Source organism: Monodelphis domestica, chromosome 3, assembly GCF_027887165.1.
Source record: "Monodelphis domestica isolate mMonDom1 chromosome 3, mMonDom1.pri, whole genome shotgun sequence".
NCBI lineage: Eukaryota > Metazoa > Chordata > Mammalia > Didelphimorphia > Didelphidae > Monodelphis > Monodelphis domestica.
The window spans coordinates 277,262,860-277,275,027 of NC_077229.1; the positions used below are offsets into that span (position 1 = coordinate 277,262,860).

The 12,168-nt window shown below is 35.9% G+C and overlaps 1 protein-coding gene across 22 annotated transcripts in view; it reads right to left on the reverse strand.

The window, feature by feature from the left end:
- Window positions 1–12,168, reverse strand: part of ZNF521 (zinc finger protein 521) — a 348,179-nt gene that overhangs the window by 127,287 nt on the left and 208,724 nt on the right. For 2 of the 22 annotated variants that reach the window (XM_056823824.1, XM_056823823.1), the window contains one exon: window positions 4,222–12,168. This exon is cut by the window's right edge and continues 12,095 nt beyond it. The exons of the other annotated variants lie outside the window; for them this stretch is intronic. The gene's annotated coding sequence lies outside the window, so the exon portion shown is untranslated. Of the gene's footprint in view, window positions 1–4,221 lie in introns of those variants that run through there. 22 annotated transcript variants of the gene reach the window in all.

Consider the following 12,168-nt stretch of genomic DNA (forward strand, 5'->3'; position numbering starts at 1 on the left):
CAGCTGCCCCCTAACTAGTATATTTTTTGATGAGGAAATTGAGTTGAAGAGAAGTAAGATACATTTCACCAATATAGTAAATAACCTGAACCCAGGTTCTCTGAGCGCTTTTAACCCCAGCAGGCTGCTTCTTTTTCCAAGATACTTAGTTTGCAGTTTGAGATGGGATGGGAATGCCCAAACCAGGTAAGAACAAGGCACAGGCTGGGTGTAGAAAACTTTGTGTTAACTCCCAAGTCCCTTCTCTTCAAATGGTTACTATTTGTCCAAGTAGTCAGTCCTAAAGTTCCAGAGGAAGACATTGGGATTGGTTTCACAACCTGGTTTATTTTGTATACTATAAGAATTACAAGACATCATGTTTTCCCCCCAAAAAAGTAGGCATACTAACTTAATTTTCTGCTAGTATTACCAAAAAATAAGTGATGTTTCCCTCATTCCCTCATATTTATCCATAATGATCAACCTAATATGTTTAAAAATTGAAACAGTTGCCATCCTTCCTTTAAGATGATTCAATATATAATAAAACTAATATTTATGTGCTTTTAGTTTTAAAAAAGCGATGGACGACAAGATATTCTGTAGCCTCGCTCACCTGTGTGGGAACCTATTGCCTCAGAGGAAACTGGCAACCAAATGGTAATCAATACAGGGCCATGACAGTTCAAACTCTGATGCCCTCATCTTAAACACACTTTGTGTTTTACTAGTTCCTTCCTCACCAGCCCAAAATTTACTTGATAATACAAAAGGGGTTCCCCTTGTTTCAGGCTTGTGGAGGCCATTAAGTAACAGACTGAACCATAATGGCTAAGTAAACATGGTGAATCTTTAAAATAAATAATGTGAATCTACAGAGGTCTTTCATAACCAAAATGAATAAATTAATTAAATAATAAAAATTTATTTCTACATTTTCTATGCTTATTTTAAATTTTTCTTGAGCTAAATAGCTACAAAATTGAAAGCAGTTTTGAATTTTCTTCCTTTTTGGGGGGAAGAGGAAGTGTTTTTGCTTCTGCCAATTCTTATACAGAGGATTGTTTCTAATGGAATCATTCAAGAAATTAATTCCTAAGGCCAATCTGAAGAATTGTCTTAAATGATACTAATTCAGTCAGAGCCAATAATGTTACATGAGTGTTCTGTCTACCATTAAGCAAGCAGTTGGTGGAGAAGGAGGGACTCTGGATTTATGATACAAACTGGAGTTATGGATTGCTGTGTGGCTGTGTGCCCCATCTGTCAAACTGGGGTGTCTGAGCAGAGAGAAAGCAAGAAATTCCCACAAATCACAAAATGCAGGGCAGTCCAGCTCCCTCATTACTTTAAAGGTATGATTCCGTGTGACTAAAAAAAAAATGTACAGTTAGCATTCTGGGGTATTGAATAGCTTTTAAAAGCATTTAGAAAATATGTACAAGGATGAAAAGGTCACACGCATAAAAGAGGGTATGCACAAGGTGAAAGCCTAATGAAACATTATGCGGTATCTTTTTTGGTACTCAGAATAGCTCCAAGGTTAAGAGAGTCCGAGGCAGTCTTCTGCAGATCCATTTCCTCTCTCCAGGCTTCTCATGTTAACCCAGTGATTTAGTACTCTGCATTAAGAGCAATTCACCTGCCTCTGGTGTCCCTGTGGCCCATCCCTCTGGGGAGCGAGGTAGAGAATAAAAAGTTCCACATATGGTAAAGTCAAGCTGCTTGGAGCCCGCTGAGTGTCTGCTGTGGGGATAGCGGCTCCTGAAAGCCCCAGCTGGTACTTGGAAGAGATTCTGCATTACTACACCTCAGTGCCTGCTTGGTTCCCTTCGGAAACTGTTGGCTCCACATACGACAGCCATTTTAGATCTCTTCAACCCTTTTCTCCCGGTTCTGTATCCAACTGAACAGTTGGTCCTCTACTGCTGGATAATCAAATTCTTCCATCTGGTCCTATCCCTGTGGAACTAGAAAGGTGTAGTGTGCACCCGGTCCCAAACACATACCAAGGAGAGGCACTGCCTTCCTAACAAAAAGCAGTCAACAATAGAGAATAGCAAAACATCTATTTTAATTTGGGAGGGGGGATTTAAATAGCCACAAAATCCCCTCCAAAAAGAAAAGACAAATTAAATCAGTTCAAGTCACTAAACTAGATGTGTCACTGCTAAATGCAATGATAAAAAAAAATCCCCATCTCAGAAACCCTTTAGAAGTACAATACCAATTACTTGAGAGATCCTGCAGCCATGTGTAAATGCCCTTGAAAACTGGGCTTTTATTATTCTCTCTGCCTGTGGCCACAGCATACACCTCCCCAAGCAATACCAGGTATCTGAACAAAAAGAAAAATAATAATAACTTGGACAACATTTCTTATATTCACAAAAAGTTTAAACATGGCCACAATTCAGTGAAGATAGGAGAGACTTTTTGAGTCCATACTTAGATCATGTCACTCTGGGATGCTCTAGTGAGATGAAAAAACATTGCTTTGTTTTTGTTTTTGAGATTTGGGGGCAGGCGGTGTTTGTTTTTTACTCAGGTTGGAGGGTCAGGATAAAGATTTTTGCAAGAGAGAATTTCCATTAAAAATTTTTCCTCCTAAAAAATATCTTCTTGTGGTGCTTGGCTCTTATTCCTTGAAGAAGTTATGTATCTGACTAACTTAGTGGCTTGGCTTCCCCTTTAAGGGCCAAAATGTTGGACCTAATAAAGCAGGACAAAAAATTAAGGTTCTCAACTTTCTGTGCAACAGAGAACCTGAACGTAAGGCATGAAAACTGCATTGGTCAATATTGGTGAGCTAGCTAAATAGTTCATATTTTACATAATTTTCATATGAGAATTACACACATATGTATTAAATATATTTATGTATGTGTGGTATGTATATCTTTAAGAGTAGAGATTGTTTTATTTTGTATCTGGATCTTCAGTACCTAGAAGAATACCTGGCACATGGTTTCATAGTACAGAAAGGGGACTCAAAAATTATATAATTATTTATACATGTCTAAATAATATTATATATGTGTGTGTATATATATTCATGGTGTTTCCAGTCAGTTCAATTTTAAGTTATTATATATATATGTATATTTCAACAAGCATTCATTGCATATTATATCTACATATGTATCAAAACATTTAACAAATAAGACTATATGCCAAGCATTCTCCTAAATTCTAGAGATACAGTAAAACAAAAAATAATTCCTGCTTTTATATTCTAATGGAATATAAATGAGGTAGAAGGAGCAAACTTCCTAATAGGCTTTATGATATACATACCCATATATATATAAAATATTCACATATAAAAATATACATTTTTATTCTTTGGGAAGACATTCTCAGGGGGAATAAAAATACACATGTGTGTACGTATTTTATATAAATAGTATACATTCTTGATGAAGCATGATGCAGTAGAAAGAGTTGTATTTAAGTTCCAAAGACTAGGGGTCCATTCTCAGCTCTACCACTGTAGATGTGGCCTTCTGCCTCTCAGCTGCTCATTTATAAAATGAGGGGTTTAAAATTAATGACCTCTGAGTTCTCTTCCAGCTCTAAATCCATAATTTTACACTTTTCAAAAGGCCTTTGCATGTTTCATTTAATTTGATACTCATGCCAACAGCACAATTATTAGTTATCTATCTCTGTTTATCTCACAAGAAAATTGGATCTTGGAGAGATTCTGTGCTTTGCTCAAAGTTACACAGTAAGCTAAATTCAGATCTTTTTCCTCTTAAGTGTAAGGCTCTTCCTACTATATGATGCTGCCTCAATTGGATACTCTGTAGACTAAGCAATTACCCAACTTTTTAGTCTTATTAATCATTCTATATTATATTATATGCAATATTATATACTGAAGTATATATTTTATTAAATACTATATATTATGTTAAACACTGCCTATTATATTATATTATATTATATTTTTTCTAGTACTTTTTACATTTAAAAATTATAATGAGGCATCTCAGTGATGGTGTGTAGAGTGCCAGAATCTGTAACTCATGAAGTCTAATCTGATCTCAGACACTACTAGCGGTGTGATCCTGGGTAAATCACTTAATTTCTGCCTTTCTCAGTTTCCTCTTCTGTCTATGTGGAATAATAATAGCATCTGCTTCCCAGGGCTGTTGTGAGGGTCAAATATGGTGACATGTAAAGTGTTTTGCAAGCTTTACATTTCTATATAAATGTTAGCTGCTGTTAAAATGATTTTTTTTCACATACATTAACTCATTTATTTCCTGGGTCGCTGCATGCTGGCACGGAATACTATAAACTTGAAGAACTGAAAATCAGTATTATACAGAGGACAATAGAGAAGCACATGGGGATGACGAGCAGGCTGAAAAGCATTTCAAAATTATGAGGAGGATTTGAAGAAAAGGGTCTTGTCCAAGAAATATATCAATGAATGTAAAGGAAGATGGAAACTTCCCCTGGTGAGAGGGAGGGTCCATATGCTCCACTGGCATTCCCAAGATGCTAAGAGAAAGAGAGGAAGGCCTCTCTCCCTCAAGGGGGCATCTTCTACAAAAAACATTGGTAACTGGAAGGCTACTTCTCTCTGTGAGGTTCCAAGTCCATTTGAGTAGTCTGAGCATCTCATAGGATCAGCTGTGAGTTGTATTATGCTACAGGCCAGGCAGCAAAGGACAGTGACTAGTACTTAAACCTGGATCTTCTGATTCGTGATCCTAATGACTTGTTAGACTACCAGCTTCTAACTATACATCTCCTTCTTTATGAATGACACAAACACGCACATCAGTTTGGTCCCAATCTGTTGATTTAGTCTGTTGAAAAATTAAGTCATTTTTATGCAATGTATAGAACAGAAAGACCTATGTTCAAATCCTATCCATCAGGCACTCGCTGCCTTTGTGACCCTGGGCAAGCCAGTCGATCTCTTTGTCTCCCTCTCCTCATCTGTAAAATGGAGATGATAATGGTATCGATGCCAAAGGGTTGGTGTGAGGACCAAATGAGTTAATAACCAAGTGCCCTATCAACCTTAAAGTACTCTATTATGATGATGATGAATCTCCTAAGAAAATGTGGAGAATCTTATTTTGTGGGTCAGCAATAGGTTCAGTTCTTGCCTAGGGTCAACCGTAGCATATCTGTGTCACAGCCAAGTCTTATACCCAAAGCGATCTTGACTTTAAGGCTGGCCCTATATCTTACGCTGCCACTATTTTTCAACAATAAAAATACAACTGAAATTAAATCATGATTAGCAGTGCCCTGATCCCCTGTAATTGCCCCTCCCCAAAGCCATATGCTCTCATTGACCTATAACACAAAGCAGGTACAAATCCCTTGAAAAGAGAAAAATTTACTGTAAGTTACCCACAAATGGCAAAAGTAATGAAAAGATAATTTTTCTGATGCTAAAGTTCCAGATAGTTCTAGAAATGTGCTACTGAGCCAAATAGGAATCAGAATCGCCTGACATCTCTATAAACTTTCCTGTTTTCCCTTAGTAGACAGGATAGTATTCTACCAACTGGTCTGATTACAATCATGCAATCATTTGACATTCAGTTAGAGCAATTACTAGGGAAATTGAACATGTGTCACAATCCAACTAGTTGCATTGAATTAATAATTCCAAGGAAACTAGCTTTGGCATGAAAGTCCTAACTTCTCAAAGAATAAGGGACATTTTTTTAAAAACTGTACAAATTTTAAAATCAATGCTATATCCCTTTAGAGCTTTAGCAAAAGTTCAGTGTAAAAAGGATTTCATTGAAAAGGATCCCATATATTTATTAAAAGAGAACTGCTTTTCAAAGAAAAAAAACAGAACCAAAAAAATGTCACTTAGTCAGGACAATCACAAAGGTAGCATTCAGTGCTCTATTCACAAAACACTATCTTTTTTATTCATTACCTCACAATGATAAGAAAGCATCCACTAACCTGAAATGCTAAAACTAATGATCAGATTTAATATGACCTCATAAATAATTTAATAATAGACCTAGAGGATCTCATTCCTTATTCTGATTGGTGGGAAATCAATTGCATGGTGCCTGGAAATGACTGACTTTCCATTACATTTTTTCCCTAATTGCAGCCAAACACAATGTCTCCCTTTAATGGTGCCAGGCAGCAGAGAAGAAAGTAATTTTTAATAAAAATTTTGCTGCTATGAATGCTTAATTATATTTGAATGACAATCATCTTCCATATCCTCTAAATCAGTTCTTATCTCAGTAAATAAAAGGTTTGTTGGTACAAACTATCTCTGGTCTCAAATTACAAAGCTTAACACATCAGTTGTTAACTACCCATAATAATACTTCGTGGATTAATACCCAAGCTAAATTCAATTTTTGCATCTTTGCCCATAGTAAATAGTGTTCCCTTAATGTATTTTACAATCCTGTCCCTTTTCAAAAGAACAGAAAATTGGTTTTGATGGCCATTCATCGTTGTGATGGTAATATTGGCCCTACAATTCAGAAAACCACAGGCAGAATTCTCCCTTGGAGTTTCAATGAATTAATTTCTCGATATACATCTACTTTGAGGTTATGTTTCTGCATTTGTATATACAATTTAATTTACTTGTATTGTCTCTAAGTACTTCCATCAGTTACTTTTAGAGCAGCGCAGTCTGACTCCAGAACAAGAAAAGGTAGGACAAAAGACAGGTAAATGTGCACATGGCTAAATTAAACAAGAAGATTCTTTACAACCTGAACCATGTCTAATAACAGATATCTTCAGTTTAAATAAATAGGTGAAGGAAATGTCATAATTCACAATGGAGTCCTGAGGTTCAAATATCATACAATATGGAACATTTCTTTTGTGTGAAAAGCATCATAGTTTGAGAGATTAAACTGGGAACTAAAATCTATGTCTATGTCTATGTATCTAAATATGTACGTGTGCTTCTGTTTCTTTGCTCACCTCAGACAAAATCAACATTAGGAGCCATTATGATATTGAAGACATACTCAATAGCAGTTAAACTGCTTTGAGTGAATTCCCTATTGTATAAAAAGTGTGCCAGTGTTTGACTGCCAAAATCAATTAGTCATATTCATTATGCCTCTATTTATTAATGTTGTACACTTTATAATGCATTTGCTGTTGGAACAAAAGAAAGTTATGAAATATCAAATATGTGTTATGATTACAGACATAGCAGAAGAAGTAATGATCTTTAGTCACTAATTGGTTACAAAGCCACTGTAAAGATTACATTAGTGGTGACAGATTTATGATCTTTTCTAAGATATAAACCTTTCTGGTTCAGATTTTGCAATGGAAAAAGTATGTGATTGGTTACAGGTTATTGGCTCCAACAGTTATATTCATAAGAGAATATTGTGCTTCTGTCTCCTGTAATCCAAATATACAATGTAATCTTAACAGATGCAATTTTAATCTGCATTGCACTGTTATAATAAAATGGGGCACCATAAGGCTCTTTACTGATATGGGGTTCAGAGTTAATTCAATGATGCTAAGAATGACTGACTGGTATTAAAAATCAGCAAATAATTAAACCTAACGCTAAAATAAATGAAGAACAATGTTGGCATTCCTTCAAGACTTGATTTTGATGGAATTTACTGTCAAGCTGTCACCCCTAAACTTTCAGCATGAAGTCAAAACTGTAATTTGTTTCCCAGTCTTTTAAAAAATATGGTTACCATTGTTCCTTTTTTAAAGTACTTCAAAACAATTAATTCACAACACTCTACCTATATTCCTATGTTGCAGCTTTCCAATTTTTCATTTGATGTCTGCTTAATTTTTCCTTCACTATTAAAATGAACATTCAAAGAGTTAAATGTAAAAATTCCAGAAATTTTAAAGGTTGAATGAAAATCCTATAAAGCCATTAAGGTTTAAATTCATAACTCACTAGAACCAAACTGAAGACACATAAATCTCTTATGTCTCCTAGAATTAGCTTACCAAAATACAGTTGGTGGCCATACCTCAAGATTCCCCCCCTTTCCAAAACTGTATCCAACTCCCCGAGCTTATTTCCTCTGCTGATTTTGGCAAGTTACGCTACATCCCAGTCAACATGCTTGAAGAAACTTCACTTCAAATTACTTATGTGCTATAGTCCAGCTCTTGGCTTCAGTCATGACCTCTAGGCTTTAGTTTCTATTTCAAATAGCTTACTGGCATCAGGCTGATTTCCTTTTAGGAACATATCCCTTTTTATTAAATCCTCACTTGGCTTTTCTTTCCCTGGAGCTAAACTGGTTTATCAGTTTTCAAATCGCATTCTTCAAGCACATTTTGGGCACATAAGCACCTGGGCACTATGCTGTTAGACATTGTGAAAATGCATTTTACAGGCAATAAGCTACAATAGACTATAGGGAGAATTCTGATCTGCCAGACCAAGACTTCAAATATCATTGAAAGAAAGTTCTCCTCAATGAATGCTTTTCTCAGTTGGTAGCCTATTCCCATTACATCCTGATCTTCTGTAGGGTCACATTTACACTTATTGGGTTATACACAGATACGGACATTTTCCAATAAGGCTTATATGGAATTTGTGGTGTCTACTGTACAGTCCCTGTGTTTAAAGTTTGCCATCAATGGAAGTGTACTTTTTTTAAGCTAGGTAACTAAAGGACTCAACAAACAGAAATTGTACAATGCCTTTGATAAATGCCCCTTTTCTGTAGCCTTTTCAGGGAACTGACTTTTGCAGGATTTAAAAATATATCCTCAGTTGATAACATTGTTTTTTAAACAAAATATTTTCAAGTCCATTTAAAAAATTGACAGGTGCAATGTAATAGAAATGTTAAGCCTAACAGTAAGTACCAGTGGAGCTTGAATTAGTCTTAGGGTCACGTTTTGAGACCTGACTTCCATTTTTCATTAAACTATGAAACTTCACAAAACATGTTTTCTTTCAGGTGTGCCTGGAGTCTCTGTGACTGGGCTAACGAACAAGGTTGATATTAAGAAGCTAAGAGTTAATCAGGAAGAGGTTTTCCTATCATTATCCCCTCACTAAGACTAGTATTTAAGTGTCTTCAGATTATTCTTCTACATCATCTGAACTATGCATATGTCTTGCAAACTGGACATCTTTTTTCATCACACATGCATCCAGCCAGTCCCAAGGCTGCCTCCTGACACTGAGTAAACTTTCACCATCACTTTCTCACTCTGTTTTGTGATCTCAGTACTTCTTCATCGTCCTCCTTGCATACATGCAGGACAGTGTGAGAAGCTGGTACAATTGGGGTCAGTATATACAAATGATTTTATAGCACTAGAAGTCTATAGTTTGGGATAATCATGCTTAGGTGCAAGAGCATTAAACATCAAAATGTGGCTGTAGGTAGAAACAAAAATCCATCCATCAATCATCACTTATTAAGCAGCAAGATATGCGCTTGGTACCGTGTATAGAAAAGCAAACATTTTTCCTTCTTTTATAAGGCGTTAATAATCAACTGTGCACAACAACAAACATATGGATATAGAAGGAAGAAGGAAACTTAAAGGAAAGTTATGAAATAATATTAGAGAGAAATTAATTGACAATTAGGAGAAATAGATTATTACATATCTCTCATAAGAAAGAGGTAGTACCTAAAACTTTAGAAAACCCTTTATCCTTCATGCACCTAAACTCTCTTCTTAATTTATTTCCGTAAATTTCCATTCTCCAGTTTCTTACTGTGAAGTGCATTCTGCTTCTTAATATAATTACCCAAAGTTTATCAGAGATTTGTTACTCTCATTCTATTCACCAAAAAAGATATGATCTGAAACAAATGAAATGATGAAGATAACTAATATCATGTTTAACCTCTAGACTCTTTTTCATTCTTGAGACTCAGAAATGACCATTTTAGCTTGATTATTTACTGTGAAATGCTAGCCCAAGGATTTTGTCAATAACTTCTAAGCATGACTGGGGGTAACCTATCTACATGTGTGGCTTTCAGGAATTTCAGACATGCATAGCAAGACGAGAACAGCCATTACTTTTAAAGCATCATCAAATGACTTTGGGGATTGATGTACTTTTCTGCCAATCTCTCTTCATAGAGAACACTAAAACTCCTGGGCGGGAGATGGGTCAGCAAAATAATACACTTGTTTTTTACATTTCTCCACCCTGGTCAAGTAGCCATGAATGAGGACTTGCTACCCCCAGGGAAAAGAAATCATATTAAAAAAATCATTATACATCATATCATTCCATTCTGCATGAACATTAGTCTCTGCTCATAAGGGGACCCAGGATTCAAGCTAGTATAAATAATGAACTACAGCTTATTTTGAGAGGACAAGTAGGGGAGTGAGAGTCATTAGCTTGGGTAAGCCAGCCTTTGGCTTCACCAGGAAGGGATTGCTTACTTTGCTGCTAGGAGCAACCCAGAGCACAGTTAACTCCAAGTTGTCTCTCTACCTTTGTGAACACACACTCACCCAAGGAAACTCGCGGTTACTGTAGATACAGTGGTCCTGGCAACAACAAAAAAAATCACTTTTGTTCCAACTCCAAAATTGCTGTCAAGGCTCAAGAGACTATAAACAACATCTTTCAATGCTCTGACCCCCATGCAAATTTAAATCCCCCAACCTTTCTGAGCACTGTTGGTGAGCAGCCCCATTACATCTTAATGACTGTCATTAATTTCTAAAGAGTGTTAATTTCAGATTTTTAATCACCCCTTAACTATTCAATTAAATTTCAATAAAATGTTAAGTACTTACAAGTCTTCTCATTTTTCCTAAAATACTTACCACATTAACATGACCAAGGTCCAGTGGTAAGAGCGAATGAAATTAGATGATACAGCACTATTATAATTCCTTTCAGTGAACTAAAAAAATCACTATGTACAAAAACATTAGTAGAAATTCAAGACAAATTTTGAAGGTGATCTTAGGGATAGGAAAGTGGGGAGGTGGAAGAGATCTTTTAGTGATACATAATTTTTCTAAAATTAGCTCAGGCTACTAGTTAGAAAATTGTTTGAGATTTTGGTTTAACAGTATTCAGATGATGAAAAGTAAAGTTTAAAATGTCATCCTGATTAGTAGGGTGATGAGGTAGATTTTTTTTTTGCTTTTGTTTTTTTAATGTCAAGTCTTTGGTTGATTCTTTTTCAGTCTCTACCTCCCATTTCCCCATACACAATTACTACTGTCTTTCCTTCTCTACCAATAACCTTACTCAGCTCTTTAGGAATCACTGGGGATGAAAGACTCAATGAATGGCAGGGACATGTCATAAGATTTGGAAGTAGAATCAGAAGTGTGTTAGAGCCAGCTGCACTGGCTCTTGCAAGAGCTGATTGTTAAATTTTCCTTGTGAGTTTTTATATCTCAGATACTGGCAAATGCTGCAAATCAAAGCTGAATTGGTTGTTTTTTTTTTTTACAAGATAGGCTTAAGAAAATAGTGTCCCCATTGTTAATAATGCAGGCTATCCCTAAAAGTGCATCCTGCATACTTTTGGGGGAAGGAAAGTCTGCTATTAAACATTTATCAACAAATGCTTGGTTGGAAGGGACTTTAGAAATCACTTAGTCCAACTCTTTCATTTCATAGATGCTAGAGTATGTTATATCTGTTGTATCCCCTCTTCTGCTACTAACCAAATATAAGCTTCTTGAAAAAATCTAACACAATCACTTTTACAGGACAAGTATGTATGTGTGTGTATATATATATATGTGTGTATGTACAGATAGATGGATAGATAGATAGATGGATGGATGGATGGATGGATGGATGGATGGAGAGATAGATAGATAGATAGATAGATAGATAGATAGATAGATAGATAGATAGATGGATAGATATTTGTGGACTTAAATTGCTTAAATTGTTGTTAAATTCTCAAGTTCACACAGTTGTGATCATTTTGTTTTGCTTTTCAGTCATGACCAGCTCCTCATAACTCCATGGTCCAACCACAGCATATGCCAATGCTGTCCATGGGTTGTTTAATGTTTTGGTAATGATAGAGGAGTGGTTTGTCATTTTCTTATCTGGTAGATTAAGGCAAATAGAGTTTAAGTGATTTTCCTAGCTAATAAGTATCTGAGGCTACATTTGAACTCAAGTCTTCCTGACTTGACTTGTGCTTCATAGGATGAGCCATCTAGATGCCTCAGTTATGATCACAGAGGCTC